Below are 6,558 nucleotides of genomic sequence, written 5' to 3'. Positions count from 1 at the left end.
GTCTCTATTTCTCTCTTAGTTTTTCATTGAATGGAATCACCTCTCTCTTGCCCTCCTTTCCACTGTCTTCTGATTTTTTCCTCACATCCACACATTCACAGATACACACACACACACACACACACACACACACGCAGCTCATTCGCTCATGCATGCATTGCTTTGTCCATTCAACCACAGTTACTGTGTGGCCAATACCTGTGTGCCATGGAAGGCATGGAGTGAGTCAAATAGTTGGGGCTCTTTGCAAGCCTGGGCTTCTGTGCCCAGGTTTGACTTCGGGATGCCCAGGGGCAGCTGAGTGACACTGTCATCAGGCATGGTCACCCATCTGCCTGGAGCCCAATGCCCTGTCCCAGCCCAGGAACCATTCCTTAGGGCGTTTGTGGTGCTTTTGTTCACAGGGCAGGAGCCCCAGGGCTGGGCAGCGCCACTCAGCAGAGGGCTGGGAGCCGGAGAGAGATGAAATCACCACTCCTTCTGGCTCCCAGGACACCCAGGTTCCTGGCCTCTAAATAGTCTTGAGTTCTGCCCCACCCCCCAACCAGACCACTGTGGCAATGGGATTTCTCCCAGCCCCTTCCCTGCCACCAAGGCGCATGGGGAAGGTGGACTCCCTATTGGAGAGTCAGAGGAATATAAAGTGGTGTGATTAGCAGCAGGCAGAGTCCCCTCCTGATTTCCATAAGGCGTTTAGATTTCTTTGCCTTGCCACATTTCTCTCTCTGTGGGAACAGGGAAATGGTTTTAGCATGGTAAATTGACAGAGCTAGGCAGCTGCTCGGTGCAAGACCCACTCCCAGCTCTGCACCCTGCCCTTCCTGCTTTCCTAGCCAGAAAGCAGAGACTGGACAGACCCTGGGCCAGCGAGGTTCATCTTCCTCCTGCTGCGACCCTACCCTCAGGCCATGCAATTCCTGAAAGAAGGGTCTCCAGAGGAAGGGGAGGGATGATTCTGCACCTGGGGTGGCCTGGGATGCACACCTTTTCTCCCTGCATTTTAGACTCTCCTCCCTGCACCTCTGAGAACACTCACATCTCACTTTAGCCCGCTGCCCAAAACAGAACCAAAACTCTAGTGCAGAGTTCGCCTGTGGAGTGAGAAAGGGGGTTGCAGCCAGGTATGAGGGGAGAGGTCCAAGGTGGCAGATTCTGATCAGAATGGAAGACTTTAGGGTTAGAAAAGTGGCCGCCTGTGCTGAGAGGCCAGGCCACAAGGAAGGAATCATTAAGCTCTCCACTTAGGGCAGGCGCTTCTCAAGCAGGGTCCCATGCAGGAGGGAGGGAGGAAGGATGGGAGGAGCATGACCTGGCTCCCTTGGGATCTTGGGGAGTAGAGCATGTTGTCTTGGAATTAAGAGCTTGGGCCTCATACATCCCACGTGTCCCCTCTGCCCCTTGCACACTGGGTACAAGCTGGTGACCTGGGCAGGAGTCCCTGAATGTGTGCGCCTAGAAAGGTCCCTGTGAGCCCTGGGCCTTCTGCATAAAGCTTGCCCTTTGGCCATGCCCACAGGCACTATTAAGGAGGGTCTAGCCCTCCTGGCCAGTACCCCTGTTTCAGTAAGTACCCACCAGGCTGACTGCTCTGGTCCTTAGAGGTCCAGGGCAGTCTAAAGATATGGATCCTACCAGAAATGGTTATTTGCTTGGGGCATAGAAATGAGGCCAGAGCAGCTGGTTCCAACTCTGAGGGTGGATACAGTTAGCTTTGCTGTATCCAGTGGACACAGGTGGCACCTGTGACCCCCAGATGGCACCCACCCAGAGCCACAGTGCCCAGGGCTGAGCAGGAGCCCCTGCTCTGCTGTGCGCCCGTCCTCCTGCATATGAGCTGATGGTGGGCATTAGCCTCTGAAGTCAGCTCAGACTTTGGGGAGCACCTATGGTACACGGGAGCTGGTGTGGTTGGAACCAGATGCTTAGACTCTTTGTTTACCACACCCAGTGCATGACACCTGGGCGGTGGTGCCAACTAACCCCTGCTGGGCTCTCAGACTCGCCTCACAGAGTTGAGGACCTATTATCCTGGTTTTCCTGAGACCACCAAGATTTTTAGCATTTTAAGCCCACATCCCAGAAACTCTCTCAGTCCCAGCTAGTCAGCTGGTCAACCAAGGGAAGTGCCCATCACCTCTGGGACAGCTGGTCAACCAAGGGAAGTGCTCCATCATCTCTGAGGCAGGCATGAGAGGGGCCCACTCCAAGGCTCTGAACCTGACAAGTCTAGAACACAGAAGAGAAAAAGACAGCAGAACTGAGCTACTACCGTGTGACGTGGGCTTTGCTGGGTCCCTGGAGTTGGGATTCAGTGCCCAGGGACAGGATGGGAGTGGGGACCGGGAGCAGGAGAGAGACAGGTAGCCAGGTGTAGCTGGGCTTTGAAAGTGTGAGATTCCCCATAGTGCGCTAGTGTGGTGGGTTTCAAGTTAGGAAAACAGAATTTGAAAGCACCTGGCATTCATTTACCTTAATACAAGTACCCAGTGCAAATTATAATTCATTTCCCAGGAGACCTGGGGCTGGCTGCAGATCTGATGGGCCAGATCCTTCCAGAGGGAGGGAGAGAGGAAGGAAGGGGAAGTGTGCACATGCAGGTGAGGAGTACCTGTCCGCCTTGCACCCTCTTCTGCAGACGAATAATACACACATCTGCAGGATGAAATTGACAGCTCTCTAGTATCCTTTCTCCAAACTGCCAGCTGCCAATCGGATTGAATTAGATTTCACAGGGGTTTTTGCAGTACATGGAATTCACCAGCAAATTACTCTTAAAGAGGGAAAATCAATCATTTGGAGCAGAGATAAGCTGAAGGCAAGGCAGCCTCGGATTGATCCCGTCTGTGCAGGCGTGTGTGGAATTCAACAGATAACCTGGGGAGAGGAGGGTGGGGTCTGCTGAAAAGAGGGACCGAGGAGGGGGAAACAGAGGAAGGGCCATGGAGGAGGAGGAGAGAGGAAGAGCTGGAGGTAAACGGTAAAGTTAATTGGAGTTAATTAAGTGAAAGGATGGAAAGGGAGGAAAAAGAGAAAATTAAAAGAGGAAGGTGAGAGGGGAGGAGGAAGAAAGCAGGGAGAAGAGGAATAGAAGAAAGAGACAAAAGACGGAGGGTGGGGGAGGGGAGGGGAGAGGAAGGAAGAGAAGGGAGTAAGAGAAGGCAAGGACGGAGGAGTAGACAGTGAGCCAGAGGAGCTGGAGCGGAAAGCAATTTGAAGGAGCACAGCAGGTGTTAATGGGCCCTTAGAGAATCATCCTGCCCATGCTTCCCATTTTTCAGGTCAGGAAAACTGAGGCCCAGAGAGAAAAAAGGGCCTGCCCCAGTGAAGAATGGCAGATGCAGAGAAAACCTCAGATCCCTGGTTCCTGACCTCAGGCTCATGCCACTCAAGGGGTAAAAACCACAGAGGAGCTTGGGAAAGGGATGGAGATGGACTGAGAGCCTGAAACCAGGGCCATCCTTCACCCTGACATATCCTGGGAACCCTCTCAGGCCCAGGCAGTCTGGGACAGCTGGCCAACTAGGGGCAATGCCCATCATCTCTGATTCCGGCCTGAGAGGTAGCCCACTCCTAGGGTGCAACAACTGAGGCTCTGAGCCAGGCAAGCCTGGATGGCAGAAGAGAAAGATATAGTAGAGCTGAGCTACCACCGTGTGACATGGGCTTTGCTGGGTCTCTGGAGCAGGGACTCAGTGCCCAGGGAGTGGGGAGAACATAAGGAGACAGAAGGTGACCTGTCACCCAGGAATTGCCAGGGAGATGCCAACATCAGTTCTCCCACTCTAAAGCTTGGAAGATCCCTGGGGATTGAGGCAGTTAGGGGATGGAGGCAGTGCCAGCTGCAGGGCTTTTCCCCTTATTCCCTGGACTCTGACTTCACAGCACGCAGCCTGGTGCAGTGGGCGTGGGACAGCTTCCCAGGGCAGGCAGGCAGGGCCAGAGTAACTTAGTGCCCCCTTAAGTGTGGGGGGCTGGAGGGAGAAGCAGCAAGTTTTGAGTTGAAGGGGTGAGGAGAGGCTGGCCCCCTGCCAAGGTTCACTTTGGCCCATCTGATTGGAGTTAATTAAGTGAAAGGATGGACAAAGGAGTGATAAAGAATACATCTTCTGTGGACTTTGATTTTCTGCCGCTCAATAGCATGGATTAGATCAACGGAGCACAGTGGAGGAGGGAGGGAGACCCAGGGCCCCCTGGCCAGGATGAGGGGGTCCCCTCACCCCTGCACACATCCAAGCCTTTGCCCTTCTCTGTCTGCCCCTCTCATTCCTGGCCAAGAAGTCAGCGCCTCCCCAGGGGTACCTCCTCCCCATTCCCTCCCTTCTAGGACAATAATAATCACTCTCCTTTATTGAGCACTTACTCCATCCCAGGCAATTTACCAAGAATTTGCTGCTCACCCACAAAAGCCCTATCAGGTAGGCTTCATTCTTCCCATTTTGCAGATGAGGAAGTCGAGGCTCAAGGAGGTTAAAATCATTTGTGCACACAGCTGGAAAGGGCAGTGGCCAAAGCTAGTCTCAATCCGAAGGCTGTGCTTTTGGCCACCACTGTAGCTTAGGGCCTCACACCTTCGAGTCTCTGGTCAAAGGACTCTTCCCTGGCTGGCCTGAGTTCTGGCCAGGGCTTCTGCGAGGGTGGTACTTACTCTGTAGGCCCATCTCCACACTCCAGGTCCCCAGTCCCATTCCCTCCTTGAGCTAAGGGTGTCCCACCAGCCCACAGAGCTCTCTGAGTGCCTCCAGTGGTCCCTGGCCCTTCTCTGTCTTGATTCACAACACTGTGAAGTCCCTAGTCCACCCTGCATGTTTGCAACCCTGGTCTTTCCTCTTCCATTGAAAGGAATTCAGATCCCCTCCAGGGCACATCATGGTTCACAGGGTGGAGTGAGGGTCCCCTAGCATTTGGAACACAAAGGAAAAAACACACAAGGCTCCTGTCATCAGGGAGCCTCCTGTCTTAGGCAAGAAAACATAAAGTACATGTCACATACCAAAACCTGGTGGGGCAAAGAGACAACACTGTTTAATTCTGTGGGGTTTGCTTTATTCTCCCCACTTCACAGATGAAGAAACTGAGGCTCCAGGAGTATAGGTGTATTGCCCAAGGTCACACAGCTAGGAAATGACAGATCCTGTTCCCTCACCCTGAACCATGTTCTCTCCTCTGCATCACACCACAAATTCACCAACTCAGCTACCACCTTGACCAATAGCAGAGAGAGATGAGCATCTCCGAGGAGCAAAGTGGTGTCACCATCATCAGGATGGAGAGAACCAGGCAAGAGCCGGAAGGACTAAGGAGGCATCTACAGGCCTCACATCCAGGGAAGGAGTCTGGGAGGTGGGTCAGGCTTTCCTCACTTTGGGGCACCAGGTTGTCTGCAGAGGAAAGCTGTGTCCAGAGAGAAGTCAGGTATCCAGAGAGAACCCTGAGAGCATCCAGGACACCCCCAAGCAAGCCTGGTGGCCTGACAGGGCAGAATCTGCTCCCCAAGAGCAGGGAATGTGGCAGCTGTTAACCAGTGAAAATACCACCTGAACCCTGCGGGGGCTGGTGTGAGCACTTAGTCAGCTGATGGTTGTGGAGAGCCTAGCACGTAATCAGCTCTCAATGCATAGCTGAAAAACAATATTGGGTCAATCACGGAGCCAGGTCTGCTGGCTGTGGGAGCGTCCTTGCGGGGCAGCGTCTGCTCTGACCGCTCTCAAGGCCACCCCTCCGCTTCCAGGAGCCGGAGTGGAGGGGGAGTCGAGGGTGGGGAGGCCGCCCCTTCTGGCAGCTGCTGATAACTTGGGCTGGGGGCTGGCGTGCTGCCCTCCACAGGGAAGGGGGGCGGTGGGTGGCAAGACTTCAGTCACCTGGAGCAAAACAGCTTGCTGTACTCAGGGTGGGGTCCGGTGGGGAGCTGGAGCGAGGAGTGCTTTCATGCGTCCTTCCGCCTTCCAATAAGTAAATAGAGCCGAACAATCACAGCCCCACGGGCAGCCAGCCGGCTCCCTAGTCCAGTGCAGGGATGGCGAGCGCTGCAACTCAGCTCGGCTCTGGGACCCGCGGCTGCCAGCTATCAGCCTTCTCATCGCCTCTCCCAGCTGGAAGAGAATTTAATCCACCGGGCTCCTCTCCACACACACTGGGAATCCTTTTGAAGTTCCTCTTTATCTCCCTTCCCAACAAAATTGCCCCTGGACAGCTCCAAGAGAGCCTTCTGCCTCTCTGTACACCTCCCTCCCTCCCTGCCCCACAAAGCAGCTGCCCCATCCCCCCACCCATCTCTGGGCCTGGCTGTGCTCGAGGTGGGGAGGAGGCCCAACCCCCAGCCTGGCCCAGTAGGAGCAGGGTCGCTCACTCCACCAGCCTGGGCTCCCCTCCCTTTCACTTTGCTCCCTGACCTTGGGAAAGTGGAAATTTGCCCCTTGGGCCTTGCTCCTGCCTTTAGGAGAAGGTGGGAAGGGTCCTCCAGGGCCATCTTATGCTAGTTCTTTGCATCCATGAAGAGCAGCATTCTGTGGAGGGAGCAACTTGCAGGAGGCCAAGAGAGCAAGGCCCTTAGACTCCATA

This window comes from Camelus dromedarius, chromosome 8, assembly GCF_036321535.1.
Source record: "Camelus dromedarius isolate mCamDro1 chromosome 8, mCamDro1.pat, whole genome shotgun sequence".
Taxonomy (NCBI): Eukaryota; Metazoa; Chordata; class Mammalia; order Artiodactyla; family Camelidae; genus Camelus; species Camelus dromedarius.
Note: the sequence above shows the minus strand (reverse complement) of the source record.